Source organism: Ochlerotatus camptorhynchus, unplaced genomic scaffold (genome assembly GCF_037179485.1).
Source record: "Ochlerotatus camptorhynchus isolate MF236.1 unplaced genomic scaffold, CSIRO-AGI_Acam_v1.1 ptg000086l, whole genome shotgun sequence".
Taxonomy (NCBI): domain Eukaryota; kingdom Metazoa; phylum Arthropoda; class Insecta; order Diptera; family Culicidae; genus Ochlerotatus; species Ochlerotatus camptorhynchus.
Genome location: NW_027040576.1, coordinates 902,258 through 919,099, shown reverse-complemented (window position 1 = coordinate 919,099; position 16,842 = coordinate 902,258). Strand labels below are relative to the sequence as shown.

The 16,842-nt window shown below is 39.1% G+C and overlaps 1 protein-coding gene across 7 annotated transcripts in view; it reads left to right on the top strand.

The window, feature by feature from the left end:
* The first annotated feature begins 5,853 nt into the window (after positions 1-5,853).
* The window catches only part of LOC135698449 (arginine-glutamic acid dipeptide repeats protein-like), a 160,331-nt gene continuing 149,342 nt past the window's right edge, over positions 5,854-16,842 (top strand). For 5 of the 7 annotated variants that reach the window (XM_065218427.1, XM_065218431.1, XM_065218430.1 and 2 more), the window contains exon 1: positions 5,854-6,511. The gene's annotated coding sequence lies outside the window, so the exon portion shown is untranslated. The remainder of the gene's footprint in view (positions 6,512-16,842) is intronic. The other 2 variants (XM_065218433.1, XM_065218432.1) reach the window with 1 other exon arrangement.

Genomic DNA, 16,842 nt, shown 5'->3' with positions numbered 1-16,842 from the left:
GTGGCCAAAAGACGTACCCGGAAGTTGTACAATGAGGTTCTCACAAAGTACGAAGGATGCATCCTCATGGACGACGAAACGTACGTGAAGATGGATTATGGGCAGCTTTCGGGACAAAAGTTCTATGAAGCCGAGGTGACGTCCCTAACAAGTTCAAATTCTTATTTGCAAGAAAGCTTATGAACTGGCAAGGTATTTGCAGCTGCGGACAAAAATCGAGGTATTCGTGACAAACAACCCAACAAACAATTTTAGCTGCAGACTAGCTTATATAGTTAAAAATTAGCTGTATAAGTCAATTTTTGGCTGTATAAGCTAATCTGCAGCTAAAATTGTTAGTTGGGAAGACTATGGATTCCAGAATGTACAAGTAGGTGTGCCTGAAAAAACGTATTCTTCCGTACATTAAGGCTCACAATGAACCTGTAATGTTTTGGCCTGATTTGACAAGCTGCCACTACAGTGGAGAAGTTCTATAGTGGTATCGAGACAACGGGGTAGATTTCTTCGAAGGACATCATTCCAACCAACTGCCCTCAATTCCGCCCAATTGAGAAATATTTGGAAATTGCCAAACAGAAGTTGAAGAAGAGTGGAAAGGTGAATCGGGATGCGACAGATATGAAGAGAAGATGGAACAAAACGGCCGATCAGGTTAGCCAACAGAGTGTGCAATAAATGACTTTCATTTTGAGTTTCATTAAGATGGTTCCGAGATGCATCCGTTTTTTTTTTGCGTCCAGATATTAAATGACTCAAGCTTTAATAATGCGCCTAGACACCAAGTCCAACCAAGTCAAGTAGTCATAATTGTTGATTGCTTCAACACCACACTTTGTACACTTTGGTTACATTGGAGATGAACTAGCCTGTTGACTAAAAATCTCCTTAATAAAGCTTAAAAAAAAACTTTGGTTACATACGACCAAAAATGATTTCAGACGGTCAGAAAGAACTAACCAGCGGCCAGTACACTTTTACCTACTTTTGACTTGTTTTTCTCCTTATTATGTTGTCGAAAACGGAGAAGTGTGGGAATCCAACGTTGAGTATAATCGAAGACAACAAATCAAGAATACTGGCAACTCTTCCATTTTCTCATACGAACGCTATGAGACAGGTACAATCGCGTCATCTGCCGCTCAATGGTAAATGCTTCGAACGATTGCATTTCAAATGAAAATGTACCATTTTTTTTTAAAATAGTGTTTCAGAAAATCTAGACCGCTTTTATTTAATATAATCTTATAATGTAAGGGTATTTTATTATGTTTACTAATTACTTAGAATGTATACTACTGAAACATAAATATCTGAAGATGCCACATTGTTTTTTTTTTAACAAACGATACTCCCTTAGGTCAGTCAGTAAAGGCGCAGCTACGAAGCGAGTCCATGCTGGAAGCAACTCGGTTCAATCAACAATCAATACGAAACTAACGATTTTAAATTGGTTCACTACTTGACTAGCCTATTGGTCCCAAGCAAACGATTAACGTTCCCCATTCTAGTCAAAATTCTAGTACTACACAATGTTTGTTTTGATTCGCTATGAAAATTTGACAGATAAAATGAAGGGTTAGTGGATTTTCCTATGTTTCGAGGGGTGAATCGATTAGCTTGGGACCGAAGAGAGTACCAGAGCTGAGCCAAAAAGTTGAGCACGTTTCTTCGGGACCTACACAGCAAAAAAAAAATGTAATATCGATCAATGTAATTCAAGCTGATGTATGAAATAATGATGTGATAGCAAAAAGCAGATACAATATTACATCAATGGATGTAATTTTGTTCGCAAAATCGATGTACATCGTGCAACGTTATATTACACAACCGATGGATTGACCTGGTTGCAGCAGTTTGGATGTAATATTCAACAACTTTTTTTTCTGTGTACTAGTCTTAGAGTTACCTCTATGGTTCAATTCCCGTCCGGTCTATTAGTTTTTTGGGTTGGACTTCCTTGGCCATAAGATGGCATAGAAAGCTCTCAATTAAAATGTGCTAGTGCTTCAAGTATCACTAAGTTGAGAGCAGGTAAAAAGCTAATATGCTATAAGCAATAAGCTTGAAATGCCATGTATGTGTGTCCCAGAATGTCTAAGCACGACTTTGGAACACCCCTGCTTGTTGCAGATGACGGTTAAACAGCTGATTATAACGCTGAATCATTGTTTACATTTCGACCAACAGTTTCGTGTATCGCAAGTGTCGGTTCTTTACATTTCTCCAGAAAAGCGCAAACAGATCGTGCACAAATGGTGTACTATCCCCAACACTCTGAGTCAATTAGCGAAATTGGAAGGTGTAAGCATCGGAGGCGTTCGAAACGCGATTCGGAAGTATGGTGATCAAGCAACTTTCCATGACAAGCGAATATCTGAACGTAAACCGAACCCTGTTGATCGAAATCTGGACCGGAAAATCGTGCAAGCTTTCACTCGCAAGAAAAGTGCATCGATTCGTCTGTTACCCATGATCCGCAAACACGACGCCTCAGTACCATAGCGATAACTCTAAGACCAGAAGGTTCCGAAGAAACGTGCTCAACTTGTGGCTCAGCTCTGGTACTCTCTGAGCCAATTTAAATCACCCTATAGTAGTAACAAAAATGTAATTTTTAAGCAATGAAAACAGTTTTTTTAATTGTCGCGAATTAGTATTTGAAGTCGTGGATTTTTTTTTTGAGGAATCGTGGATTTTGCGGATTAAATTTAGAAAATCTTGTAACTGCCCTGCAAATGTTTGCTATAGAAAATTGTTGTCAGATTGTTTTCAAGCTTATCAGTATCAAAAGTTTAAATAAATCGGTATTTATCGGTATTTACTAGTAACTCTATATACAGAGATTCGCATAAAAAATTATCACACGATTTGGCAACGTGATTTGTTTTGTTTACAAAAGCTGGCAACACTTGCCGCGGAGCAAAATGTTCCAGCTATGTGCATGACTTTATCTTTCTCTACGCTACGAGTTTGTTTGTTTACGTTGTTTTAATTCTCAGTGAACTAGTGAACTATTTTTGCCAAGTTTTGCCCTAGCTGCGGTCGTGGAAGTGCAACGAAGTGTAACAATGTGAGTTTTTTTTTTCGGTTTCCGAAAATCGCTGAACTTCGAAAAAAAAAATGGCTGGAGTTTTGCGGACTACCTTCAGATTTTTCCCTAGTGGATTCTAAGTTGGAAAAATGTCCGGGGAACTTGCATGAAAAATATTGAGCAACGTCTGGAGAAAAAAAAAAACTTTAGTAAAACAATCGGATGACGCATCAAGAGTAAGCCAGAAAGGTTCCGGAAATCTGAAGAAAAATTCAGGAGTAGCCACTGCCAGGGGAACCAGAAAAGGCTCCGTAAAACCTTCCAATCGATAAACTTCCAGAGGAAAAGCAGGAAAAAATAAAAGAAAAATCTGGGAGAATTCGATGGATACTTCCGGTAGAAGTTTAAAGTAACTTCCTGGAGATGCAAGAAATTCCTGTAGACGCTGGAAGAAACTTCCTAAGGTAGTTTGAAGGAAACTTCTGGAGAAAATCGGAAGCTTCTACTGGTGGATGCCAGAGGGTTTACAGGAAAGAAACTTCTTCGAAAAGTTGGGGAAAAAATCAGGGAGAAATAGATTTCTGGAGGATGTCGAATGAATTTTCCGGTGTAAATCGGTAGAAACTTCTAAGGATAGTTAGCAGAATATTCTGGAAGAAGTTTAAAAAAACTGGCGGGAGAAGACGGTAGATCCATTCGAGCGAAGCTAGAAGAAGCGAAATCGAAATGAATTTCTGGAAGGAATCGAAAAATAAGTTACGGGGTAGGGAAAAACAACAAAATTCCAAAAGAAGATTAAGGAAAGTTCAGGAAGTTGAAAAATGATCATTCTGATGGACCTATTTGATCACTGGATGAAAGTATTTCGCGATTCCGAATTACGCCGTTTTTAGCCACCCAGGAATCGAGAAACAGAGGATTCCTGGGTAATTAAAAAATGCAAGGAAATTTATAATATAGTTTTCTCTGACATTTTAGCGAGGGCAGGCAATTATGGCAAATCTGCATACAATCTCAAAAATCGGTATTCTGATGAACCTTATTTATCGTATATCGGTATCAAGTTCGGAAATCGCTATAAATACCGATAAATCGGTATATCTGCCAACGCTGATTTGTAGGTTAATATACTACATTTGTTTCTTGAAAAACAAAATAAGAATGCTTTGTTTAACATCTATGAGTGATGGTTTCTAATTTGAACATAGTTTAAGCATAGAGGTAACTCTAAGAATAGAAGGTCCCGAAGAAACGTGCTCAACTTTTTGGCTCAGCTCTGGTACTCTCTTCGGTCCCAAGCTAATCGATGCACCCCTCGAAACATAGGAAAATCCACGAACCTCCCATTTGATCTGTCAAACTTTCATAGCGAATCAAAACAAACATAGTGTAGTACTAGAATTTCGACTAGAATGGGGTACGTTAATCGATTTGCTTGCGACCAATAGGCTAGTCAAGTAGTGAGCCAATTTAAAGTCGTTAGTTTCCACCGGTTGCTACTAGTGAGTATATGAGATATTCTCAAATTTGAGTCAATTGAACTTAATTTTATGTAGAAAATACTCACGAGTAAGTAATTATTTTTGTCGTAGTCAAATGTAAACTACTATAAGCGGTTTACTGTAAATTAGCTTATTGAACGGAACATGGGAGACGAGTGAAAACTTAATTTTGGGTAATTTTTCGGTTCCATGCTGTGTAAAACCTCAAAAATCTACAGGAAAATGAGGAAAATTGACGAAAATTTTACGCAGCCTAGGAGTAGTACCAATAGACTGAGAGAATCCAGGCTTTATTTTTCTCATATTCGAGAAGTTTTTCCTGGACAATCCTGGAAAATCCCTCATAGATCACATAAAATGCAGGAACTCAGCGATGAGTAAATTTGCCTCATGTTTTTCCAGGTTTGTCTTGGAATAAAATCCTGAGCATGAGAAAAATAAAGACTGGATTCACTCTATTGGTTATATTCCTAGACTGAGTAAAATTTTCGTCAGTATTCCCCATTTACCGGTAGATTTTTGAGGTTTTCCACAGGAAAGCATGAGGCAAATTTACGCGTCTCTGAGCTGCACTTTCTGCGATTATGAGTCAACAAAACTCAAATTTGGGTCGTTTTCATTCGTATAGGATATTTTTACCGGGTTATGTCTGAATGTTCATTAAAGACACTAAAAAACGCATGCCGCCCCGTCGTTCTCTATTCGGATTCGTTCAATAATTCTAGACAAGCGATTCAAAAGGCCCTACCTGATATGATCGATCCTTTTCATCGACTTTCTCTTTCGTTAATAACTCACTCAGCTGCAATACATTCCCTTTTATATTTGATGTTCTGGATGCTAGATGAGAATCTCCTTTTTGAAACTATGTTGCAAAAATACCTCGAAATCTTTTTGTATAGCCGTGGTTATCAAAAGAGAAAGTCGATTAAGAGAACCGATCAAAGCAGATAGGACCTTTTGAAACATAATCGAGAATTGTACACTCCGAAACGGACCCCTCAGCAATTTCTTTCGAAGAATGGTTCATGTCTCGTCTAAACGTGCCGCTCACTAGCGCCGATCGTTCATACCGCGTCCGATCCATAAACCACCTCTTCCACCTTTCTCACTCGCTCCTACATCATCCAAGGGCCCTGTTTTGCTTCCGTTCTCCCTCACGCTGCCGCACTTGAAAACCGCCCGCGTTTGTGTTGGTAAGTAAACACACGAAAACGCTCGTCGGCCGCCCGCTGACTGCGATGAAACGAACGGTGCTTGTATTAGGTATAGCAGCAGAAAAGAAGCAGCATGAGCTTGTGACGATATCCAACCGATATGTGTGCGAAGAAGCGAAGTAGCAGCAGCAGCAGAGCAGAGCGCAAGAGAGGAAAATTTTTCAAAATGGCCAACTTTTGCGGAGCCGTGGTCGAAACGCGAGTGCTTGTCGCGCGTATTGTTGCGTAAAAACGGTACGATTTCAATCCGGAAAACGGTTCCGGATCGGGTTCTGGGTGTCGCGGATCGATTCGACCACCGGACGTCCGGGTGCGAGTGCGGGCGGGCGTGAAAATCGAGCCGGAAGTGCGTTGTCCGCTGAGTGTGTGTGGTGTTGTGGTCTGTGTATGCAGAAAATCCGTGAGCGTTTTCTTGTTCCGAATATTCCCAACAGCAGCAGCGGCAGCCGAAGGCTAGTGGCCGCGGTTTGGAAGTTGGAAGCAGGAAGAAGAAAAGAAGCGAAAAAAGAGGCACCAAACCAGCCGAGGAGGAGAAGATCAAAGGCAGAAAAGCGAAGAAGAAAATAGTGCGAGAAAGCGCACACAAAATGTTAATAATTGTGAGAGAATATTATTTCAGTGGTTTTTGAGATTATTATTAGCAGTATATATCATAAATGCTATTCTTCGTTGTGGAAGCAGTTCCGACGAGAAAAAGGGATTTCACCAGCAGGATTATGAGAAAGGCGGAACGGGAATGAATCCAGTGCAGCAAGGTGAGCATAATCGGCCATCGCCGGAAGGTGTTGAAAAAACATTCAATTTCACCGCGAGAATCAGTCAGTGGGATTTGGCTGTGACCTCACCGGAGTCCTTTTTTTTCTCCATTGGTTGCTGGTTTCCGGATTGAGGTTTGAGTTTGGCACCGATTACCACCGAAAACACCAGTGACATCGTCCCCTCCCAGCACAATGGGAAAAGTGGCAGTCGCTGTCAAAATAAGAGGAAAATTATTTGTAGATCCGTCCGACCTTCTCGTGTTCGTCCTTCCGTTTGCTGTGTGCGTATGGGTTTTGTGTACCTTTTTTTGGCACGGAACTAGGGTGGGCCTAAAGAAGTGTTTTTTTTTTATCTTTTAGTGCATCAAAGTCAGTCCTTGAGCAGAATTTGAAAATGAAATGCTTTGAAACTGCCCCCTAGATTAATTGTATGAATATGGAAAATTTTGTTACGAGTGTTACAATTTAAGTGACCTTCATGCATAATTTATAACCGTATTAAACTGTGGACAATGCCACCGAACCGACTATATGCGACTTTATAGCTATGTCAGTAAGATAACTGAGACTAATTTTAGCTATCAGTATCTAATTCTTATCAGTCTAGGTACAGCAAGCTGGTTTTACGTGTCACTGGTAGGAACCGGCAAATTTTGCCAGTTGAAGATTGTTCTAATCATGGGCAATATTTTGCCAGGAGATGTTCGAAGGGCTTTTAGGCGTCGATTCAGTTGAAGCTTAAGGATCTTAAAAGTTTACTCAGCAAACAAGTTAAGGACTAACAAAGGTAAATTTATAGAACAAACCGAAGTTTCGATGACTTTTTGTTGTATTTGAAGGGGTTGGGTTTGGGGAATTTCGGAAATCGATGCGGGGGGTTTACTTTCAGATTATGATGCGAAGACTGTCGGATAGAGAAGTTCTGGGAACTTATAGCAGAAGTTCAGATAATTGTTAAGAGATGTTCAAGAAAGTTCTAAACTTGCCGAAGAAAGAAGCTCCTCTGAAATCCGCTTCGCCGTCTACGGGAAATTGACAACTACTATGTGGTCAATTCAACGCGTTATTTCCGGCGGTGAAGCTGTCAAAGATTCGTCGTCCTGCGTTTGGAGGCAAGAACACGAGTTTTGTAGTTTGATTCACGACCACAAGGAGCTAACCTCTACAAAGAGTACGGAAACAAGAAGCTGATCGTGAAGGCTCAGCAGCGTAGCTTTTCGCCGTTGAAGGACCTTGACCTTGAGAAAAAAAACGATGGTTTGATCCACTTGATAAGCGAATTCGAGACTGTCTATGAGATGACGGTCAGGTGGAGTACCTACCATTCTACTATATCTGGATGCAGTGGGAGACTCGTCACAACTCGAAGGAAGATCCGATCGTATCCAAATTTAATCACGTTCCTGGTCGGTACGATTAACGGACATCGAGGCGTTCTGTGTGTCACGCAAATAGTAGTTCTGCAACAAATTTTTGTGTACCAAATTCCAGCGAATGCAGATTCCTGTTCCAGTACGTAATCCCAGGCTGTCTTCAAGCGAAAGTCACTTTCATCAGAAGCAGGCTTGGAAATGCTCATTACAGCTAAAATGTTGCTTTTAGAGGGTCACAATTTGCTTTTTTAGTTGTAATGAGTAATCGCGATGAGTGAGTAATTTTCGTTATAGTTATTCGCTAATTGTGACACACTGGAAGCGAAATTGACAGGTTTATGTACCATACACAAACTTTACCTCCTCTTCTCCAAAAGAAGCATTTTAGCTGTAATGAGTCAGCTAGATCCTATCGCATTATCGCAACTATCGCATTCAAATCCTTTAGCACAAAACGGAAAACAGTCGCAATCTTTGCCATCAAACCCGAACCATTAAACCCAACAAAACATTGAGTAATTCCAGGAACATCTAGGAGAAGTTCATGGAACATGCAAGAGAAAATGAAGGCACTTTCAAAAAAAGTTCAAGGAACTTCTTGGAGACGTTTAAGGAACTTGCAGGATAGGTAAAAGAACATAAAGGAGCTTGCGGAAGAACTTCCAGACAAATTTCATGGAACACAGGCGAAGTTTAAAGAACTTACAAAAGAGGTTCAAAGAACTTCCAGGCAAACTTCAAGGACCTTACAGAGTGGGACGATTCTAACTACTGCTGGAATGTTTGTGTTTTGCTGTTGCTAGATGCGCCATGCTGAGTAGATAGGAAGAAGATTTCCTGCAAAAATATGATGCGCGAAGCAAGTAGATGCGAGAAATGAAAGAAGATTTTTCGATGAAATGAGATTTAGATGTGTCTCCCCCCTCGGAACATACAGGATACGTTCAAGTAACCTGCATGCAAATTTCAATGAGATTTCAGGAAAATTTTAAGAAGCTTGTAGAAAAAGTTCAAGAAACTTCCAGGAGAAGTTCGAGGAACATTTCAAGGAACTTACAAAATAAGTTTGAGGAATTTACAGAAGAAGTTCAAGCAACCTGCATATAATTTTCAAGTAACTTTCAGGCAAAGTTTACGAAGTTTGCTGATGAAGTTCAAGAAACTTCCAGGAGAAGTTTGTGGATCTTGCAGGAATATTTCAAGGAACTTACAAAAGAAGTTTACGTAAGTTACAGAAGAAGTTCAAGGAACTTGCAGGAGAAGTTCGTGAAACTTCCAGGAAAATTTCAATGGACCTACAAGTTCAAAGAACTTACAGGAGAAGTTCAAGGAACTTCCAGGATAATTTACAGAAGCGTTTTAACTAATTTATAAAATAAACTGAAGGATTTTGCGTCGAACTTGCAGTAGAAAATCAAGGAACTTGCATTAGAAGTGCAAGGAATTTTCAGGCAAAGTTTAAGAAGTTTGCAGAAGTTCAAGAAATTTCCAGGGAACTTACAGAAAAATTTCAATGAACTTACAAAAGAAGTTTAGGTAATTTACAGAAGAAGTTCAAGGAACTTGTAGAAGTTCAATGTACTTCCAAGATAATCTAAAAAAAAACTTACAGGAGAATTTTAATAAATTTGCAGCAGAAGCCCAAAAAATATGCAAGAGAATCTCAAGGAACTTCCAAGAGTCGTTCAAGGAAATTACTGGAGAAGTATGTGAAACTTCTAGAAGTACTTGAAAGAACTTACAAAAGAAGTTCTTTGGAAAATTTTCAGTACTTACAAGAAAGGTACATTAATTTGTACAATAAGTTCAAGGAACCTGCGAGAGCAGGTCGAGAAACTTGCAGAATAAGATCAAAGAACTTCCAAGAGAAGCTCAAGGAACTTACAAGTGATTTGTTTTTGTAAGGGATTTTAACCAAAGCGGTCATCCCCAAAACATACAGGCGAAGTTTATGGAACTTACAGGAGAAATTCAAGGCAACAGAAGTTCATGAAATTGACAGTTGCTATCCATTTTCTTAACCGATCAGACGTATAATACCATTCTCGGATTACTTTTGTGTGATGCGCGTGAGTTTTGTTGCCCATGGCTATAGCGAGATAACTGTGTCGTTTTGGATACATCTATTCTACTTAAGCTGCCGTGTATTTAGGAAATCAAACGATTTCTAGAAAATTAACTGCCACTTGATATGTTACAGGTGAAATGTATCCAGTCACACAATGTGAAAAACGTTGTGTACCTGGATATGCAAAGCAACGAAGTAGCAAGAAGAATCATCTGAAGCATTTCATGGACTATAAGGGAAAAAAGATCTCGATTCCAATTTATGTCGAAAGCAGTGCTGTCGACGTACGTTTGCATGATCTCCCAGATGGCATGAAGAATGTCATATGAATGTCGACCATAAAGGGTGATACGGTCAAAATTTGGTCAAGGGAAAACGCGTGTAAATCGGTGAAATCGTTTATTTAAAAAATCAAATTAAACTTCTTTTTCAAGTTCAATTAGTATAAAATTCAGGAAAAATATTCAGTTAGGCTTCCGCTTTTCCAAATCCGAATTGCCGGGCCTTACGCTTGACCCCTGCCATCAGATTTTGTACAGCCACCTTGTCCACCTTCTTCGCCGCAGAAAGCCAGTTTGCCTTGAACTGCTGCTCGCCCTTAGCAGTTTTTTTTGGTCTTCTTTACGTTCCGCTTGACAATAGCCCAGTACCCAACAAACAATTTTAGCTGCAGATTAGCTTATACAGCCAAAATTTGCCTTATGCAGCTAATTTTTGCCTGTATAAGCTAAGCTGCAGCTAAAATTGTTCGTTGGGTATTTCTCAATTGGGCGGAGCTCTGGCGTGTTGGGAGGGTTCTTGTCCTTGGGAACCACCTGCACGTTGTTGGCGGCGTACCACTCCATGGCCTTTTTACCGTAATGGCAAGATGCCAAATCCGGCCAAAACAGTACGGAACAACCGTGTTTCTTCAGGAAAGGCAGCAGACGTTTATTCAAACACTCTTTCACGTAAATTTCTTGGTTGACAGTCCCGGAAGCTATGAAAATGCTGCTTTTCAAGCCACAGGTACAGATGGCTTGCCAAACCAGATATTTCTTTGCGAACTTTGACAGTTTCATGTGCTTGAAAACATCTGCTACCTTTCCCCTTCCTTTTGCCGTATAAAACTCCTGTCCCGGAAGCTGCTTGTAGTCGGCTTTGACGTAGGTTTCGTCGTCCATTACCACGCAGTCAAACTTCGTCAGCATCGTCGTGTACAGCCTCCGGGATCGCGCTTTGGCCGTCGTATTTTGTTTATCATCGCGATTTGGAGTCACTACCTTCTTGTAAGTCGATAGTCCGGCTCGTTTTTTGGCTCGATGCACGGTTGTAGACGATACACCCAGCTTATTTGCGGCATCTCGGAGAGAGAGGTTAGGGTTTCGCTTGAAACTACCGGCAACTCTCTTTGTCGTCTCAGCGGCTTCCGGTTTTCGATTTCCCCCCGATCCAGACTTCCTGGCTGTCGACAAACGTTCCCCAAACACTTTAATTACATTTGTAACGGTTGATTTGGCAACTTTTAGCGATTTTGCCAACTTTGCGTGCGAGTAGCTCGGATTTTCGCGATGCGCGAGCAAAATTTTGATACGCTGCTCTTCTTGCTTGGACGGCATTTTGACAACTGAAGAGTGAATTCCAAAATCAAAATAGGAGCAACATTCTACACACACACACCTTCAAAATGAGGGGTGTTCAGGTTTTTTAAATGCAAAATTGAAAGAAATACGTCAAGTTGATATTGACCAAATTTTGACCGTATCACCCTTTATGCGCCATATGCAATTCGCAGTGAGGTTTGGAAGAGTTATTTTCCAGGCTTCAGCAATGGAGTGCGTGTTTTGAAAATGAAACAAATTCTTCCCATCCTGTGGACGGGGAAATTACACTGGTATCATACCCAAACCAACTGAAAACATGTCGCAATTGTGAGCGCAAATCTCACCCAAAGCAACGTTGTTCCAAGGTGGCTGCAGCAACTAGCAACATCAACAAACTCCCAACAAACGCAGTCAACAGTAAGCAGTGGCCCTCTCTCCCGAAATCGATACCAATTGCAGACCAACAGCAAAACAACAAAAGCGAAATGAAACGCCAGCGATCAGTCGACTCGGACACCACAAATAATGAAACAAACAAAAAATGAACGCAAATGACTCATATCGACGATCCTGAAGAACGGTGTGCATTGATCGAGAAGAGCAAGAAGAGGATTGATGCCATATATTTAGAGCAAATTGAAAAAAAAAAATGTATTTTGGCTATGGTTTATTGTATTTTGATAGACCTCGGCTCCGTTCTGCTTAACGACTTTTGAGCCTAACAAATAAACGAATTGTTCACAAAAAAGGTCGTGAAACCTTCAAGAGAAGTTAATGAAACTCTTAGCAGAATTTCAATTAAATTACTCGAGGAACTTACAGAATAATTGCAAGGAATTTACGGAATAAGTTTAAGAAACTTGCATAAGAAGTTCAAGAAATTTCCAGGAGAAATTTGTGGAACTTCCTGGAAGATTCCAAGGAACTAACAAAAAAGTTTAAAAACATAACAGAAGAAGTTCAAGGAATTTTCAAGAAAAGTTCGAGGGACTTGAACAAGAAGTTTGAGGAACTTGCTGGAGAAGTTCAAGAAACTTAATTGGCAAAGTTTAAGGAACTTACAAGAGAAGTTCATCTAATTCACAGCAAAATTTCGAGGAACTTCTAGGAAAAAATCAATGAACTTACAGGAGAATTTGAAGGAATTTACAGGAAAAATTCAAGGGACTTGCTGGAGATGTTCAAGGAACTTGTAAGAGAAGTTTAAGGAACTTTAGTAATTTCCATTTAATTCCACTATTATTTGCTTATCCTTGACAGATGCGTGTATTTCGGCTACAATGTGCAGACTCTTCAGTGTACTAATACTCGACTATTCAGTAAGTCAGTATACAGTCGAGTATTAGTACAAGACACTGAAGAAGTCTGCACATTGTAGACGAAATACGCGTATCTGTCAAGTATAAGCAAATAAGGTAGTGGAATTAAATGGAAATTACTAATCCTTCTCTCTCTCTCTCTTTATACGGGTATTCCTCTAAGACGCTCACATTCATCAAGACAAGTTCCTTAACTTGTTAGATAAGTTCAAGGAGCTATTTCAAGAAACTAGTAAGAGCAGTTCGAGGAACTTTCTGGCATATTTCAAGGAACATACAGGCGAGTTTTAAGGAACTTGTAAGAGTCAAACTTTCAGAAAAAGTTTTAGAAATTTCTAGGATAAGTTCCCTCCCCTTGGCTAGTTTTTGCACCTTGCTGTTGGTGGGCGGGCTTAATTTCATGCTTTATAGTGGAGTGTTGGAGACGGTAGGTTTATGGTCGGCGTTGCTGGCTCATGCCGCGATAGAATGGCGGCATGGGCAGGCGATGGGGATTACTAAGCTTCCCTTCTCTGATAAACCGCTGCATGAGAGAACCAAAGATCTAGTCTAGCAGTGATAGTATCACACTTGTTACTCCTTTTATTGAGAGCCGCGTCGTAGTACGCTTACGTATAGGCACTGACGTTGGGTGTGATACTGGCGGGTTTTGCCGCAAATCACTCTTATTTTATTTATTTTTTACGCAGATAGATTTATTTGGGTTTGCAAGGGAATTATACTATTGAAATATTTCAGAAAGTGCCCAACAGTGCTCCTTCTATTTGCGTGACAAGCTTTCATTGTTGTTTTCATTGAAGTATTACTCAGAAAACAATGTTAAACATCATTTTTGTACATGGTATTGTAACTAATCTTATATGTGCTTCATTTTGATTTGGGATAAGTGTTTGAACTATGGCTCGGGATTTCCACTGCGGTGTGCTTCTATTGTGACATACCCATATGTATTTTTGTGGGGCCACATAGTGGAAACGTGAGAGCGTAGTTGGAACATTTACCCTATACAATATACAATTTAAAATTAGCTTGGAAACTAACTTCAAAGTGAAGCATTTTAGTCACTTGAAGGTGTCATCTGGGACGAACAAAGATATAAGATAAGATATGTAAAAGCCAGAAGTACTTGAAACACGTTAAATTGTAATTTAAAAGCATGGGTTATGTAGGTAGATTAGAGATTTCAGTTATTTATTAAATAAACTTCAATTATAGAATTCAGAAAGTTAATTAACATAAGAGATAGGACGCGGGGGGTCCGCTTAGGGAGGCGACTAGCCTATGAAGTTGTATAATAAATCTTCCTATTTAGTGTATTTGTTAATTACAGACAATGTCAATAGCGAAAGTCATATCTTCAACCAGGCGCTTACGAACAAGTGAAATTTTAGGAAAGATGTGTTAAATATGTTGATAGGTTTGAAATAAGAATTAGGATTGTTGTGCTTTAGTTTTCGGTAAGGTATGATGTGTCAACAAAGCCCTTTTGAGCAAATTTTCAAACATCAAATTGATTGAGTGATTTATTGAAAGACATTGCGTTGCGAAAATTGACAAGTCATACATCTAACATAGTAGTAGTAGCAGTGTCGCATAATCTTATCACAATTGCTGCAAATAGTGCTTGAGGGGCCAGCAGGGCTGAATACGGATCAAAACTAACATAACTACTAACACTAAAATGATCCCGGAACTAACACTTATCCATTGCACTTTTAGCTATTTATTAGTTTTATTTTTCTACTAAGTCATCTATGCTTCTTTCTATTGTTTGGATCAAGTACAACTAATACTAATCTACCTTTATGTATGTTTTACTCCCTTTTAACCCACTATCTTTATGAATGGCGAATCATATGACGTGAGACACGTACAAGCTGGAACTCAAAGAATTACTTCGAACAGGATGTCAAACAAATTCAGGACCAATCCAAATGAGACCAGAAACCAACAAAGCATCGGGGAGTTATATATTCTGGGAGAGGTATTTGATAAATAATCAAAAAGTGGTAAGTTAAAATCAGAGCCAAGGATCATGAGAGGTAATTGTCAATAATTCATTAATTAGTAGAAATCTCGATAACTTTTTCAAGGGAGCGTATCGGCTTTTGTAGGCGGTGCGTTTGGTCGTCGATTTGGCTTAACTGGTGGCTCGCCCACGCGGGCTGGCACTATCATCAGATAGGGGAAATTTTCCTCTACCTGCTGGTGGTGTTGATAAGCGTGTGCGGGCTACCGGTTGCGCCGGATCGACGATCGGATGCATTGTTTGCAGGAGCTGGTGCTTCCCTTTGAAAAAGTAATCGAGAAATAACCATATTATCCTGTAATTGATATTACTATTTTTATATATCAATGAAATTAGTCATGACAGAGTAACAGATGGGGAAGGACAATAGACACAAGTTGACACAATAAACAAGACAAGTGGGGGTTAATACACAAGACAAAATGACAAAATAAGTGACGACAGAAGACAAGACTGGGACAAAATCAACATTAAAAAAGAAAAAAAAGAATGCGCAATTATATTATCAAAACTATTTGGATCAGCACAAAAACAACAGTGACCAAATGGGCACCATAGCCTAGGAACGTCTGTGTGTTGATTTAAAATAGAGGCTCATAGAAGCAAAATTTATCAATAAAAGGGGTCCAGTGTAGAGTTTTAGCAAGTTGCTGCCACTGGATCACTACAAAAAAAAAAAAAAGAAATTTCTAGGATAAGTTCAAGGAATTTCTATCGTTAGTCCTAGGAACTTCCAAAAGAAAAATCACGCACAATGATCACTGAAAAAATCGCGTGCTTTTGAATAAAAATAAAAATAAAATAAGGGTGCTGTATCTAGGAACACAACAGTGGTCTAAACATTGGATTACGGAGGTTTCAATGAATTCGTAAATTTAATGAAAAATGTGTGAGTCCGTATCCGTATGAGGCTCCACGCATATGCTCTTGCACTCACATTTGGAATTTGATCGTCTGCATTTGAAAAAAACGCTATATTAGTGCGTATTTGTTAATGTTGTATACCCTACTCGTGTTTTCTTAAAGCTTCTAAAAGAATATTCTTTCAAAAATAATCTTTCAGAAGAAGCTTATAGAAAAGGCTGCCAGAACGAAGTTTCTAAATTAAGTTTCTAGAATTATCTTCTAAAAAGTAGAGACTAAAAGAAGTTTTCAGAATGAAGCTCATAGAAAGAAGAAGACGCTTTCTGAAAAAAAGTTTCTAGAAGATGTCAGAAAGAGCTTATTGGAAAAGCTTACAGAAAGAAGCTTCTAGATGGAGCTTCAAAAAAGAAGCTTCTACACACTTAGAAATTATCGCCGACTTCGGTAATTTTTACCGAAATCTGAACAGCTCAACTGTTCGGTAGAATTTATGCAATTAATTTTTGAGCTACTTTGAAACTAAATCTCCACTAAAATGACAAGATTTAATCATTTATACAAGGTTGAACATGTTTTGAAATTCTTTTTTAATTCAATGGACCTTAAAATGAAGGTCAAAGTTTTACCGTTAAGCTGTTCTGAATTCAGTGAAAATTTACCGACCACGAAAACAGAATCTTAGTGTGTACACAGTAATCCAGGCCTTCGTTGTTCGTTAATTTTTTAACTACGATACTGTTTGGAAAAAGTTAAAAAATCAAAAATAGGATAATTTATTCCAAATTAGTACTGACATTGTTCAGTTAATACCATTTAATGATAATGAATAAAATTCGTCGATTTTATTGATGTCGTACGTGTAACGGTCATTTTAAATGTTACCAACTTTTTCAGCTACCGCCTTCGGTGATCTGAATTCTATGTGTACACACTTAATCACGGTTTCCCTGTTCGGTAATATTTATTACAGTTTTTAAAGTGTGAATCATAAAAACTACCGAACATTCAGTTATTTTAAATACAACTACTGATGTTCGGTATTTTTTGCAACAAACTACTGAAAACGGTAATAGAAATTACTGAATGTACGAT